Source organism: Nipponia nippon, unplaced genomic scaffold, assembly GCF_047370975.1.
Source record: "Nipponia nippon isolate SJK-2023a ecotype South Korea unplaced genomic scaffold, ASM4737097v1 scaffold_6, whole genome shotgun sequence".
Taxonomy (NCBI): domain Eukaryota; kingdom Metazoa; phylum Chordata; class Aves; order Pelecaniformes; family Threskiornithidae; genus Nipponia; species Nipponia nippon.
The window spans coordinates 61,398,509-61,414,334 of NW_028262380.1; positions in this window are offsets into that span (position 1 = coordinate 61,398,509).

Genomic DNA, 15,826 nt, shown 5'->3' on the forward strand with positions numbered 1-15,826 from the left:
AGGGGGAAGGAAATTTCAAGTGATTTGATAACCACTTGCAAACGATAAGGTTTTGCACAGGTCCTGGTAACTTGGAAATACGCTTGACTAATTATCTTCACTTGCCAACATTTATACAGAAAGTGTAAAGTACATGCACAAAGCGTGCAGATTTTATATAAATGCACATACTTTGCTATAAAAATGCTCTCTTTGTCCCCCGCTTAAGAATAAAGGCGATAGCATCATCCAATCAAAGGAAGAAGCAAGAGCAGTTCAAGGGGAGAATTATTTTTATTGTAAATTTCCAGAGGGAATTAACCAATTTTCTGTATTATGATAGAATCAGCATATTGTAGATTGAACCTGTAGATAATGTCAAAGCAGAAGAGGCACTTTCAGATTTGTGTGCCTGCTGAATCTCAAACACAAAAGGCCGCCGTACTTCTGTTTGCTCTGCAGTTTTCTCATCAATGTGCACATTATTGGACCTTACTGTGGTTGCAATGAGCACTTCAGCCTGCCTGATGAGAGAACTGAAAATACCCTTTGGACCTCGTGCGATTCAGTACTTGGCAACGACTGCCCCTCCCATCAGTGCATGTGTGATGGTGAAAGAACAGGAAGGAAATGAGATCATGGCCATATTCAAAGAATTTTTTGAGCATGGGTACACGCCATGCTGTTTAAAATAATAATAATAAAAAAGTCTTATTTCTATCCTACAATCTAATCCTGCATATGATTACTTCATACAGAAAAGAAGTTGGCAGGAACTGACATGAAAATAAGGGCAATACAGAATAGCTAGGGAAAGCAAGAGAGAGCTCATAACCTTCAAATCCTGCTTTCCTACATTCAATTAGCATATACATTTTAACATGTCTCCTAAAATGTTCAGGAAAATGACACAATGCCCTTCTGGATATATTTTATTGAAATTGGTGGATTCAGTGCTAGATATAATGAAATAAGCATTAAAGATGATATTTTACTCTTCAAGTTAGAATGAATTTTTAGAAGAGCAGGTGTGAATGAATAGGAAAGAGGATGGTACTGAGCTACTCAAGTAGCAAGGCATCACCTAAATCTAATCTACAAAGTAAATTTGGTAACACTACAGAAGTGGGATGCCTCCTAGTTTCCCCCATATTTCTTACTGTTCTCCTAGTTTCTCAGGGAGCAGATGCAGCAGACCACTGCAGCTTCTGGTCTTGAGGGCATTAACTAGGACATGTCCAGTTTTGTAGAGCTGAAAATAGCATGTTGCATTTTACATCCAGGAGGCTTAAGAAAAAGGGGGGGGGGGACGGGACTGAGGTAGCCCCAGCCTTGGGGTTACGTACTGCTCCAAGACTCAGATAATACAGCAATCTAGAACCAATTTCACCTTCCGGCTTCGACTCTGGTATGGCACGCACTAGGAACGCTTTTTTATTTAATATTCATTGTGGTGTGGATCCACAACGATGCTTGAAAATTTCAGCCATTATTTATCCTCATCATTCAAAATGAAGCTGCGCTTTCAACTTTTAGTCACTGTATGTGGCTGTGCGTTTGTTTGATAGCTGGACACCTGTTACTTTCTCAAGCTTTCAAATAGGTATTGCTAGACCGTCATCAAATTGATCTACTTTTTCTTTGGAAGAAATAGAGTACATAAGCAAGTATGCTTATAACCAATAGCTCAATTTTCAGGATCTCAGTTATCCTTCTTGCTGTTATCCTGTTAATTTTCCCACTACTTCTTAAGCTATAGACATTAAAATTAAAGATGCATGCCAGTAGTGGTCATAACAGCACTAAAGCACAATATAAACGTTGTACTCCTATTGTACATTGCTCATTATATGTTTGGGATTCATTTAAGTCTCTTGACTCATAAGCACCATAGAGTATCCATCATTCAACATCTCATTCATCACCCATCATAGGGCCTAGCTCCTTTCTAGAGTCACGGTGTCCTAGGACAGAGCCCCCACCCACACATGTATAGTGAGTATTCTTTGCCTTTTCACATGAGCATACTGAATGCACGTTGTTTGCAGTTCTTTTTTAAATAAGCTGCATGCAGACTGCAATGATTTTGGCCTCCTCTTTGTTATTTGCTACTCCTTTAGCCTTAATGCCATCTGTAGATTTTATCAGTAATAATTTTAGCTTTCTTTGATGAAAATATCATACAGGCAGAGCCAAGGACCAACCCATCCAAGCCCCTACTAGGCACACATGTACAGCTACTATGATTCCAGATTTATCATTTCATTATAGTTTGTTTAATATGGACCATATTGATATTGCTTATTTCTGCTTCTTAAGTAAAATGTCATGCAATACCATCTCTGTACTACATCTCTTCTGCAAAATGGATATAAAAGTACTTTTCTGCTTCACAGAGATATGAAAGGCTGCAGTGAAGCATTTTGATACTGTGACATTAGCAGGCAACAAAGAAATGCAGATATCTGTTTTTAAACCACGACCATTCAACTTTCTCACAGGAAAGTAAGTGTTGAAAAGCATTTACTGCTTTAGCACAAGACTTTATTGGTAGGAAAGCAGAGTGAAGAGATCGATATTTCTGAAAAGTCAGCCCCAAAGGCTTCTATGAAGAAAGAGTCCTGGAAAGACAGAGACCGAGAAGAACTGAAGGTAGGGTTCACTGTTAAAAAAGCAGGCAAAGATCTTGTCTTGTCAGAGGGAAGCGAGTGCAAACACCGAGGGAGAAATAGTAAATAGGTGGAAGGCTGAGGCTTAAAAAAAGGTGTGAATGCAGCAGACCTGTACTAAGCTGCAGTGGAAAATTTTCAGGCTGGAAACAAAATTGTTCTTCCAAGCCTGGAATCTTGGAGTCATGCTTTCCAGTGTGCCCTAGCTTGCCCAACTGAGGAAAAGTAAGCATCAATTCAAATCCCTTGGTGCTATTGTCTACTGAAACCAAGTCTTTCTACTGGAACTTTCAGAGAGAACCCTTAACAAAATGCACAGATGACGTTTCAAATGTGCTCAGCACCTCACAGCTCCCTTTGTTCTCAATGGAGAAGCTCTTCTCCATTGTTCTCAGCAAGAGCAGCTATGAGCGCTTTCAAAAGCCTAGTCCATGATCTGCAACCTAGCCCATAAATCTTCAATTTGCAGGATCAAAAATAACTTTTGCGATGCGTAGGTTTATGGCCAAAAGGAGTGTAATTCACATCAATGCTGGGTAAATAACTTATACATTTATTTATTTTAAGTCTTATTATCTCTTAAGCAAAGTAATAAGGATCTCTCTACCTATGTTAATGTGCAGTTTCAGTACCCAGAAATAAATTGCAATAAATAAAAGGCAGAGAGTACACACTCTAATAAAAAAATTTTAAAAATTAGAAATATTTTTTTTCTGCAGTACAGTACATAAGCTTGCAAAATTGCTTTAAGCATGGCAATTCTTCACCAAAACAGTGCTCACCATGAAGAGACAGGTGCATTTTTAACATTTGGGGGAACTGTGCAGTATCCCGTTCCTGTAACAAAGACACACTAGAAGGTTCTTGCAGTCTCTGTGATCAGCAGGGTCACGAAGTCACGCAGCAGGCTAGTAGTAAAACTGGAAAGAAAATAAAGGCCCTTCTGTGCTGCCTTTAGTGCTCTGTCTACTACAATAAACAAATCAATAGTGAACAATAATAATGAAAAGACATTTCAGTTCTCAGAGGGCATCATGTCCTTGAAGGGTCAAGAAAGGAAGAGACTTAGGACCAAAAAGCACCTTAAAAGATTGCCTAGAGCCATCTCCATCCTCTGCTAAAGCATATCCAGGCTTTTCCTACAATATGTCTGCTACTTGAGACTCTGCATGGTATCCAGGCAAGCCAAGCTCTTACTAGTCTTACTGTTACGAAGTTTCACCTAACACGTCTTATCTAAATCATCCTTTCTGAAGTTCAGGCCTATCACTACTTGTCCTATCACTGCAGCAGCCTTTTATAAACCTGCAAAAAGTTACAGCTTTCCTTGATTTTCCCTTTGCAGGAAAATCCTTTCCTTTCACCTATGACAGAATATTACTTCTTCACAGTGAAACGGAAAAGCCTATCAAAGGAAACAGCAGAAACTACACTAGGTAGGACATTCAAACAGACTACATAGAAACAGGTTGCATGGGGAACAATTTGGCACCTGCAGGAAGGCATTCGAGTTGAGTAACCCACAAGGACTCCAGTTCTCTTAGTCAGCATATGCAGAAGGGCTCAACCAAGCAAGTAACTTCTCAGAGCACTGCTTTCATTCTTCCTTTTTAAGTGTCTTGTTCATATAGGTCTTGTGTTGAATATGCTTGCTCTGTGTACAGAACCGAGTACTCAGGGGCCTGATCTCAGCTGGCATTTCTAGTTGTCATTTTAGCAAAAACACAAACTGTAGGTTGATGTTTGATCCCAGCTAGAGTCAACTGCTTATCCCTGGAGAATCCTGACTGCCCTCAACCAGCTGGAAATACTGTTTAAGTTATGATACACACAGGCTCCACACTTACAGAGCACTTAAATTCAGACAGAGCCAATATTTACTTAATAAACTCATTCTGTTTCTACTTGGTTCCCTCTACAAATTCCAATATAGTTAGTTTGAAAGTAATTTTCTGTCTAAAACTTGCAAGCTAGAAACATTATACAACAATAAAATTGGGGGGTGGGGGGAAGAGGAGACAATTATTTCAAGAATCCAGTGTATATAATATGCAAGGTCTGTGAATAAGCATGCTAATCTTTCCCTGCATTTATTTTGCAGGAACTCAGCACCAGCCTATGCAAATGCACTGTAATTATTCTTGTACTCTACAAAGAGCTCAGGTGTCAGTACCTGGTAGAAAATCCACAGAGCAGGTAGCTCTGATTTTTCTAACTTGACATGTTCCTGTTTGCGAAGGATTTTTTTTTAATTGGAAATTTCTCTGGTGTGGGAGAGATATTTTAATCAGGCATCAATCTCCAACTTAAAGATGTAAAGTAGGATAAAATGAATTGTGAAACTAAAATACTTCTACGTGATACATTTCCAGCTAGGACTATTCAGGGAGAATTTATGAGGAAAGATTTATATATTTAACTACCTTTTTTTTAAAATTAAGTAATATGTCTTCTGAACACCTTGCTTTTCATTATCACCTAGCAAAATAATCTATGGCATATTGTCTGCACATTGTCTCTATCTTGTTTTGTGAATAAGGAGGGCTATGATTTTAAAGACAGTTTTTAGGTGAGTTTCCAAAAAAATAAAGAAAAGATTTGTTACCCTCACAATTAGGTCCGTAAAAGACAGGTACATAGATTGTACCCTACCGCATAAGACAATCTTGCTTTGGGCAAGAAATCAGTGCTTGACATTCAGAGCTCCTCTTCTATATCCAGCCTGTTTTTTTTAAATCATTTTGTAAATGGCGTCTTCCAGAGTGATTTATGGCAAGAGGGTCACAGTCAATCCTGTGTGCTTTGGAAAATTCCACCAGCACCACCCATATCTTCATCAGTCATAAAGTAGCTTTCAGGATCTGCTTCTCCTTACTTGTTCTGCAGCAATCTCTGCCATTACTAACAAAGTTAGGCTTTTCTGTGGCTGGTGAGATATAAATTCACCTCACCCCACAGTATTTGGGCTCAAGAAAACTCTTTCACCAACATGCATAAAGACAGCCAGCCATACAGAGGAACAGGAAAAATCATGTAATTTTGTCTTCCAGCTTAGATACAGCCCAAATGTTTGTCACATGGAAGGGCTAGAATATTAAATATGCTCCAACAGCATTTTGGATTCTGGGATGAAACAATCTGATTACCATAAAAACAAAGGGGCTGTAGAGCTCCTTAGGCTGTGATTCTGATAAGAGAGCTGCTGCTCTAAGGAAGCCAGGCTGCTGTCATAAGCTGGATTTCATCAATTCAATTTTTTTGAGAAACTAATTCGATTTTTTTCTCTCATGCAAGATAAGATCATGGGAGTGACCTCAAGCTGAACAACAATTAAAAAAGTGTAGTCATTTGTTGACATAAGCCCAGCATAGCTGAGGAAAATGCAGAAGTGCCAGGTACTAGGGCTGTTATCCCCTTTTCATGCTGTTTTAGTGCCATTACACATTTCCCACAGCAGATGACGAAAGCTGGAGCTTATCCAAAGAAATCACCCAAGCCAATGGACATGACCTTCACATCACTGGTTAAAATAAGGAAGACCAAAGGCAATGCAACCACGCTTCTGGGCAGGTCCTTCCAAATCCTCTTGCCTCTCTCTTCCCCTACCTTTTATCCCTTTAGATCACTTGTTCAGCATCAAGCTCAATAAGAGATCTAAGCATGGGGCTGAAGCATGCAAGCACCACTGTGATACAAGGAAATAACATGAGTACGGAAAGCTATAAGGAGCAACTGAAGCATGGCAGAAGGCAATACACATCAGGTGAAGAGCTCCACCATTACAGATCACCAGAATAGCACTAGTCAACCAGAGATTGCATGTAGCTCGGGACTAACATATGGAATATCCAGTGATCTTTACAAGGGAATTTTCAATCTAGCACACAGCATAACATTCTCTTTAGACAGCAAGTCTATGGATTTATACAATAAATCTTGAGATAAAATACCAAAGCATACCTCTGTGTCTTTGGAGTCCACTTCCATACTCTGCCTTTGAAGTTCTAGAGCCGGATTTCAAAGGTATACGAATACACAAATCCCATCCCTACTTGGGTAACTTTTCAAACCTTACTTTGCAAGAATTAAATGACTTCTAGGTCTTGTGACTCTCTGGAGCCCCTTATTAGAGGCAGTATTTCCAAAGCATTTAAGTCATTTAAGAACTTGGGTAACTTAAGGTACATAGACTTTGGCAGAACTAGCAGGCTCACAGAGCTTAGATTCCATTTGAAAAACCCACCATCTTCACACTGCAATCTATTTTGACCACTATCAACAATTTTCTATGGTTAAATTGCCTTGTCAAAAGCAGCAAACTAACTAGCTTTGTGGACAAGGCACTGCACGTATCAATCATTTCAAATTGCCGTGCTAAAGTTTCTGCTCAATCTGTGTAACCCATCTCAGCATAAAAGTCTCTCTGTTGGTATGGACTAGGTAACCAGTGCCAGGAAGTCACAAATGTTTGTGAAGAAAGATATGCAGATACCCAGGGGCTGAAGTTAATCTTGATGACATTTGACACTTTGACACAGCAGTGAGCTGAGAATATTTTTCCTGCCATTTGTCTGTTTGTTCATAAGAAATACAGCAGCAGCTCTGTTTGCATATGTGCTTAATTTATTTAGATTTCTCCACCTGTGATAGAGACTTACAGAAAGTTCTTATTTGGAATAACGAGCAAATGAAATAATTCAGTGTGGAATAAGCTGTAAATAGTGCTCGATTCTCAGGTGACATATAAATGCAAAAGGAGAGAGTGAACAAGTTCTCATGAAACTTAGCAAATACATTATTCAGTTACCTATTGTTTAATTCACCCAGTACTATTCCCTGCCCCTTCCCAGCAACTGCTGAGACAAACAGTTGCCTTTAATACGCTCACACATCTGCTTCAGCCAGAGGACCACCTGACTGCACTTCATTATTGCAATCCCTCCTGCTACATACAGAAGAGGTAAACATTTCAGAGGCTCATTTTCTTGGTTTAACCTCAGCCAGCAACTAAGCACCACACAGCTGCTCACTCACTCATTCCACCCCACAGTGGGATGGGGGAAGAGAATCAGAAGAGAAAAAGTGAGAAAACTCATGGGTTGAGACAGCTTAATAGGTAAAGCAAAAGCCATGTGCACAAGCAAAGCAAAACTAGGAATTCATTCACTCCTTCCCATCGGCAGGTAGGTGTTCAGCCATATCCAGGAAAGCAGGGATCCATTATGTATAATGGTTACTCGGGAAGACAAAATGCCATCACTCCGAACATCTCCTCCCCCCCCCCCCCCACCCCCACCCCCCTTCTTCTTCCCCCAGCTTTATACGCTGAGCACAATGTCATATGGTATGGCATATCTCTTTGGTCAGTTGTTGTCCCAGCTGTGTCCCCTCCCAGCTTCTTGTGCCCCCCCAGCCTACTCCCTGGTGGGGTGGGGTGAGAAGCAGAAAAGGCCTTGACTCTGTGTGAGCCCTGCTCAGCAATAATAAAAACATCCCTGTGTTATCAACACTGTTTTCAGCACAAATCCAAAACATAGCCCCACAGTAGCTACTATGAAGAAAATTAACTCTATCCCAGCCAAAACCAGAACACTGCTAAGGAATCCCAGCTTCCAGCTGAAAATGATTGGAAGTTAGGAACACAAATGCATAGAAAGATCTGGGTTGTTCGGCTCCTCTGTACCACTCAGATGAACTTTGGCTCACACACTTAAAAGCCTTTGAGAATGGGATTAAGTGTTTAACTCCCATTGACATTTGAAACTAGGTCCAGGGTCAGAAAGTACAAGATTGATCAGGGCAATAATCTCTTAATATTATCCTTGTTGTTTCTCCTAGGTTGCATACTCACTTGGAACTCAATAAGAACCCATTCATTAGTTATAGCTTTCCAAATTGTGTGTTGCAAATAGGCAGATCTTGTGAAAGAATCACAGCATAAAAAAGTATCATCTTGTTATTCTCTGCAACAGGTTTATCTCCTAAAATCATCTAGAAAGTCTATGACCAGAATGCTACTCACTAGTATTATGCTCAAGTGGCCAAGGCGGCCAATGGCATCCTGGCTTGCATCAGAAATAGTGTGGCCAGCAGGACCAGGGAGGTGATAGTGCCCCTGTACTCGGCACTGGTGAGGCTGCACCTCGAGTACTGTGTTCAGTTTTGGGCCCTTCACTACAAGAAGGACATCGAGGTGCTGGAGCGTGTCCAGAGAAGGGCAACGAAGCTGGTGAAGGGTCTAGAGAATAAGTCTTACCAGAAGCGGCTGAGGGAGCTGGGGTTGTTTAGTCTGGAGAAGAGGAGGCTGAGGGGAGGCCTGATTGCTCTCTACAACTACCTGAAAGGAGGTTGTAGCGAGGTGGGGTTCGGTCTCTTCTCCCTAGTAACAAGCGATAGGATGCGAGGAAACGGCCTCAAGCTGCGCCAGGGGAGGTTTAGGTTGGATATTAGGAAAAACTTCTTCACCGAAAGGGTTGTCAGGCGCTGGAAGAGGCTGCCCAGGGCAGTGGTTGAGTCTCCATCCCTGGAGGTATTTAAAAGATGGGTAGATGTGGTGCTTAGGGACATGGTTTCGTGGTGGACTTGGTAGTGCTAGGTTAATGGTTGGACTCGATGATCTTAAGGGTCTTTTCCAACCTTAATGATTCTATGATTCTATGTGGTGCAGAATTTAATTGACAAACTGCTCAATTTCAATTACCTACTTTAATTCAGATATTATGGGAGATGAGAAAGCATCTCTCAAACATTATATCTACAGTAACTTTTTCAATTCCTGCTTTTGGACAATATCATATTCCATTTTGATGCAACACATGAAACAAAAGAGCATAACCTATGCCAAAGGTAACACACCAGAAGTTCTGGCAGGCCACGTGAAACTATAGAGCAGTTTAGGCTTTGGCGAGAGAGTTTCTACCAGCTGTAGTACTTTACATTCCACATAGGTTTGCCTCTACCTCCTACCATACTTATATTCAGTGGTGCTGTTAGAAGGCTTAAACAGCCTTCCAAGACTTTCTCCATGCCTTTCTCTTCCTCCTCCCATTATCTACCCCTCCCTTCTCTTTTTGGCGCAGAGGCTACAGGGGCTGTAGTCTCCCTGAGCGAGAAAACCCTTGATCTACTTTACCAGAGCATAATACCTAGCTGTATGATCAGAAAGATCCAAGCAGTCCCCCAGGATGTCAAGTTTAGGCTCAGCTGAGTCTTTCAACAGGCTTGCTGTCATGGGTTAAACTTTGTAACTTGGCAGGGATTACCTCACCTCACTTCAGTCAGCTAGAAGTTAGCTACCCAGTCTAGGCCGGTTAAACAAACCTCCCATTAGGAGCCAAGAGAGATGTTGCCAAAAGGCAACTAATTTCATCCATTTTAGATGTGTTTTGCACTAAGATAAATCTCAATCAGCCGCAGAAAGAGTCCAGAAAATTAGTTTAAATGATGTGCCTAATACTGGGAGAGATCAGTTTGACTCTTGGTGACTGAAAATGCTCTGATTCCCATAGTATCACTTGTGACCATCTAGATTATTCTGCTGTCACCACAGCAGAAAATTGATGGGCCTCTTCCTAGGGCAAGGAAGAACGAAGCATCTTTTCACCTGTACTACATCTCTTTTCAAGATGTTCTTTAACACACCTTGATGTGACTCTAGAACGTACACTGGGAGGAAATGCCCTCTGCAGTGCTCCACTTATCCTGAAAGCTGCTAAAACTCCCCACTGCTTTGACTGTGCCTGAAATCAGTGGTACCACTTGCATTAATCATGTTTTTTCATGCGCTCTCGCAGTAGAAGAGTCATCTCGCATCAGGAATGTCACTTGAGTTCAGTAAGTCTTGTCCCAGTCTCATTGCCAAGTTTCCAGTGCATCAGGATATCATCATCAAACCTAATGACTTAATCTTACTTGCAATCTAATTCTAACACATGCTGCACTTCAGAAAACTCAGCTCTTCCTAGTAGCTGTCCCCTGTACCACAAGCCTGGGATGCACCTCTGCAAGGCAGAGGAAGTGCATGCCTCTAACCACTCTGTGCACCCTTCTCCTCCCATTCATTAGTCAAACCAAGGAAAGAGAATCTTGACAGAAGATCACAGAATCATAGAATGGTTGGAGTTGGAAGGGACCTGTGGAGATCGTCTAGTCCAACCCCTCTGCTAAAGCACGTTCACCTAGAGCAGGTTGCAAAGTATGGTGTCCAGGTGGGTTTTGAATATGTCCAGAGAAGGAGACTCTACAACCTCTCTGGGCAGCCTGTTCCAGTGCTCCGTCACCCTTAAAGTAAAGAAGTTTTTCCTCATATTCAGATGGAACTTCCTGTGTTTCAGTTTTTGCCTGTTGCTCCTTATCCTGTCACTGGGCATCACTGAAAAGAGTCTGGCCCCACCCTCCTGACACCCGCCCTTGAGATATTTGTAAGCATTGATAAGATCCCCTCTCAGTCTCCTCCAGGTCTAAAGAGACCCAGGGCTCTCAGCTTTTCCTCATAAGAGAGATGCTCCAGTCCCGTAATCATCTTCATAGTCCTCTGCTGTACTCTCCAATAGTTCCTTGTCTTTCTTGAATTGGGGAGCCCAGAACTGGACACAGTACTCGACATGTGGCCTCACCAGGGCAGAGTAGAGGGGGAGGATAACCTCCCTGGACCAGTTGGCCACACTCTTCCTAATGCACCCCAGGATACTGTTGGCCTTCTTGGCCACAAGGGCACATTGCTGGCTCATGATTAACTTGTTCTCCAGCAGGACTCCCAGGTCCTTCTCCGCAGAGCTGCTTTCCAGCAGGTCAACCTCTAACCTATACTATTGCATGGGATTATTCCTTCCCAGGTGCAGTACCCTACACCTGCATTTGTTGAACTTCATTAGGTTCCTCTCCATTCAACTCTCTAGCCTGTCCAGGTCTTGCTGAATGGCAGCGCAGCCTTCTAGTGTATCAGCTACTCCTCGCAAAAAATGAAGACACACTTCAGTAAGTATGCCTGTGATGAATGAGGCCTTGGGGACCTCCATACCCCATTAAAACTTCTGTGACTTATAAGAAGGAAATGTAAAAAGGGGAAACACATACATGACACAAACTTAAAGAAACCAGTCAGGCAGGTTTCCATATATCCAAGTTATTACTACACATTAACAATTTATTAATACCGCCTGTTTTAAGTTGCAACACACTACTTGCATTGTAATCAATTGCCTATAAAATCTAATGTGGGAGAGATCACCACATTCTACCAAGATCAGCTCTGCTGTGTTTCAGAGAGAAACATGTAATTACTAAAAAGGGTATCACGGACTCTAAACTTGTCAGATTGATTTTACAATGGGCACAGGCAGCTGTCCACATCAAAGATGCAGGCCTTACATGTAAGGCAAAACAGACAGCACTGACAGACACAAAAATATTCTCCTTAAATCCCGATGAGAAACTTTCCCGGATCAAATCAGTTCTCTTCACACTTTGAATGTGACAGCAAAATCAATGTCTAGTTTTGGTCTCTCCTTTCATTATTTTAATGCAGATAATCCTAACAGTAGAGCATTAACTACTGTACACAGAGGCATACACTGACAGTCTGGACACAGCTGAAGGGCAGGAAAAGCTGGCTTCAAGGGAGAAGTCAGGTATTTGCAGCAGCTTCAGCTGGGCCAAGATTTCAATCCAATATTGAACAGGTTGCACCTCAGAATTCAAGCCTTGTCATAAATCTCTTCTACTCAGGTTTGGGTACTTCAGAAACACTCCACTGTACTCAAAATATATAAAATTAGTAGGAACAAATACAGGATAGCTATATAGCTACTATATAATGAAGTGATATAAAGCAGGTATGCTGCTTAAAAGACAGTTTAGAAAGCTCGGCTCACTGCCCACTATTTTAGAGTGAAACAACATAGCTTGCTTCACCCATAATGCGAGCCAACAGAGCTCCAAATTTTGCTGTACTTGAACAAAGCCATCAAGCAGAAAGCTTCAAGAAAGATTTACTCATTGAACCATGAAAAACCACCAATGAAAATAATTCCATTTTGACCCCAAAGAAAAATTCAATTTTATAAAAACATCACATTCCAAGTAGGCCAGTCTCTTGTGTCTCATGTGAATGTCCTAACTTATAAGCCTAGAGCATCAACTGTTTCAACCTCTCTCTCTCTCTGGCCCAGTAACATTTACACAAAGCTTAGTGATTTTTTTAATAGGACAGGCAGCTGAGAAAGTCACACAGCATAATCTTGTACACTGATTTTTCAAGAGGAAGGAGAAGGAAGGAAAAAATTCTAGTTCTGGCTCTGACCCATGTAAACTGGAGCCCTAAATCCTGCCTCGCACAGTGCCAAGAAGCATCCCTACATCCTGAGCTATTTGATGTTCAGGCATCAAAGAGAACAGATTTTCCACCACAATCTGGAGAATGGTGCTAAACCCCCATTGTGAATTTTAACATTTCCAAAATCAACATTTTGGATTGAACAAACTTTGTTAATACTTTCAGCAATATCAAAAATAAACAAAATTAAAAATAGCTTATTAAGAGCAGTTTGCAATTCTCCATTAAGAAGCCTGATATGTTCTCTTCTCAGCAGTTCCACTACTTCTGAAAGAGGTCAATTTTGTTGCCAGGGGCAAGATGCTATTATTTTCCTTCTTTTTGAGCAACCTTCCAATCAGGTCACAAATAAACACCGAACACACACACACACACACACAATATTAGACACCTCTGCATCTCTACGTCTTTAAGATAGACTACAGAGAAAACTCATTCTTTTCTATGTACATGGAAACCTGTGCCTTGTCAGTGGAGCCAAGAGAAAGTGATGATGCTTGTATATGCCCTTCAAAAAGCATTATGAAGGGCTTGCAAAACACATGAGGGGAGAACCACCAGAAATGCTGAAGCAATTAAACTTTAAGTATCTCCTGTTGAAATGAGTAAGAATGCCCTTACTGAGATTGGCAGTAGTGCTTTTGGGCTCAATTGTCAGTCAGGAATCCACAACTTCATTAGGAGTAAACTTGAAAGAAAAATTAAGCTTTTCACCTTCTCCTCTGACATAATGAAAGCTTTTCACCTCCCTGTTCTCATTCAAGTACGTACAGTTACAGGTGGTTTTCTTTCCTAATTATCCTTGTAAAACACTTTTGCAGGATGATTTCTTTGGTATTGTCTGGCATTTGAATAGCACTTTTCAATTCCTTTTCATCTGTTCAGTCTATATTATTAGATTAGATGAACATCTTTATGGAATATTCTCTGAAGCTATTTCTTTATCTCTAGCTTTTCTCAGCACTTTTAGGTATAATCTATAACAAAGTAAAGGGTAAGGGAGCTATTGATCGCAGCACTACAACCACCAATACCATCTCCATGAAGATGTTAATGCAACAAACAGACCAAAGGTCAGGATTGGCTCTGCTGTGCCTAAGCATGCCCATGTATGCAAGGGCTATTGAGCAAATAGCATTCACCTGCAGATTTACCAGTTACACTGCTTTGAAAATTAACAGAAAATCTTAAGCAACAGCCTTTAAAAAGGAGAAAGGGATCAAATCAAGACAGAATGAAGAAACTGAAAGATCTGAAGAAGAGGTGCTAGGTACCCATCTCACTTTTGCCTTTCCTTCTTGGATTCTATTGCAGGAAGCTGAATGTGTACTGCCATTATCCACCTGAAAATATTCCTCACCAAAATCTGAAGCACTATGGATATCTTGGGAGAAACAGGAAGAAGGGAGTTCTGAAAGGACATGCTCCTTGATTTTACTCCTCAGAGCACATAAACTTATGCAACCCTTTATACACCCAAAGCACATCTCCTTTCACATCAGCTGCAAAAACTACTGACCACTCAGCACTATAATCCAGGCTACTAGGCACACTGAATTGATAAAAAACTGCCAGAAAATACTACATTGCAGCTTTTTATTTACTGGGCTAAATCCAAATGCATGCAAACCTTTAACAACATCACTAAACCCAGCAGTGGTGCATCAGCCAGCCTTTACTTTGAATAACGCCTACTGTATTTTCAACAAATAAATGTTGAGTCCAGGCTTCCATGTATCCACTGATGCTAGACGAGGTTAATGCTTGCTCAGTGGGCAGCTAACGGGACAGAAGGCTGTTTCAGTTTTAAGGGTATGCTTACCTCTTCACTCATGAAAATTAACTCTGCAGCTATGTCAGTGTGTGAACCTACCAAGAGGTGGCACTGGAAGGACACACTTTGGAAGGAGCTAGGCAAACTTCTGCCCCAGGAAAGGGTGATGAGAATCAGCTTGCACACACAAAACCTCAGGAAGTGCCCATGGTTCATCTGTTTCAACATATAACTGAAGGCAACGTTTCTACCTAGCTCTGCAAGTTCTTCACACTAAACCTACTCGCAGAAAAAACACACACGTACACCAAATAATGAAGGGTTCTTTTGGTTTTGACCACAGGGAAACACTAGGAAGCACTAAGAAAAGTTACCTTAGATCACATTGTTTTTACCCAAAAAATCATCAGAAGGACTATTTTGCCATTTTTTAAACACTGCTGACAATGAATTGAAAGGAAAAAAGCCACTAGCAAGGCCTGAACATGAGCCAGCAGTGTGCTCAGGTGGCCAAGGCGGCCAATGGCATCCTGGCTCGTATCAGGAATAGCGTGGCCAGCAGGACCAGGGAGGTGATAGTGCCCCTGTACTCGGCACTGGTGAGGCTGCACCTCGAGTACTGTGTTCAGTTTTGGGCCCCTCACTACAAGAAGGACATGGAGGTGCTGGAGCGTGTCCAAAGAAGGGCACTGAAGCTGGTGAAGGGTCTAGAGCACAAGTCTTATGAGGAGCAGCTGAGGGAGCTGGGGTTGTTTAGTCTGGAGAAGAGGAGGCTGAGGGGAGGCCTGATTGCTCTCTACAACTACCTGAAAGGAGGTTGTAGCGAGGTGGGGTTCGGTCTCTTCTCCCTAGTAACAAGCGATAGAATGAGAGGAAACGGCCTCAAGCTGCGCCAGGGGAGGTTCAGGTTGGATATTAGGAAAAACTTCTTCACCAAAACGGTAGTCAGGCGCTGGAAGAGGCTGCCCAGGGCAGTGGTTGAGTCTCCATCCCTGGAGGTATTTAAAAGATGGGTAGATGTGGTGCATAGGGACCTGGTTTAGTGGTGGACTTGGCAGTGCTAGGTTAATG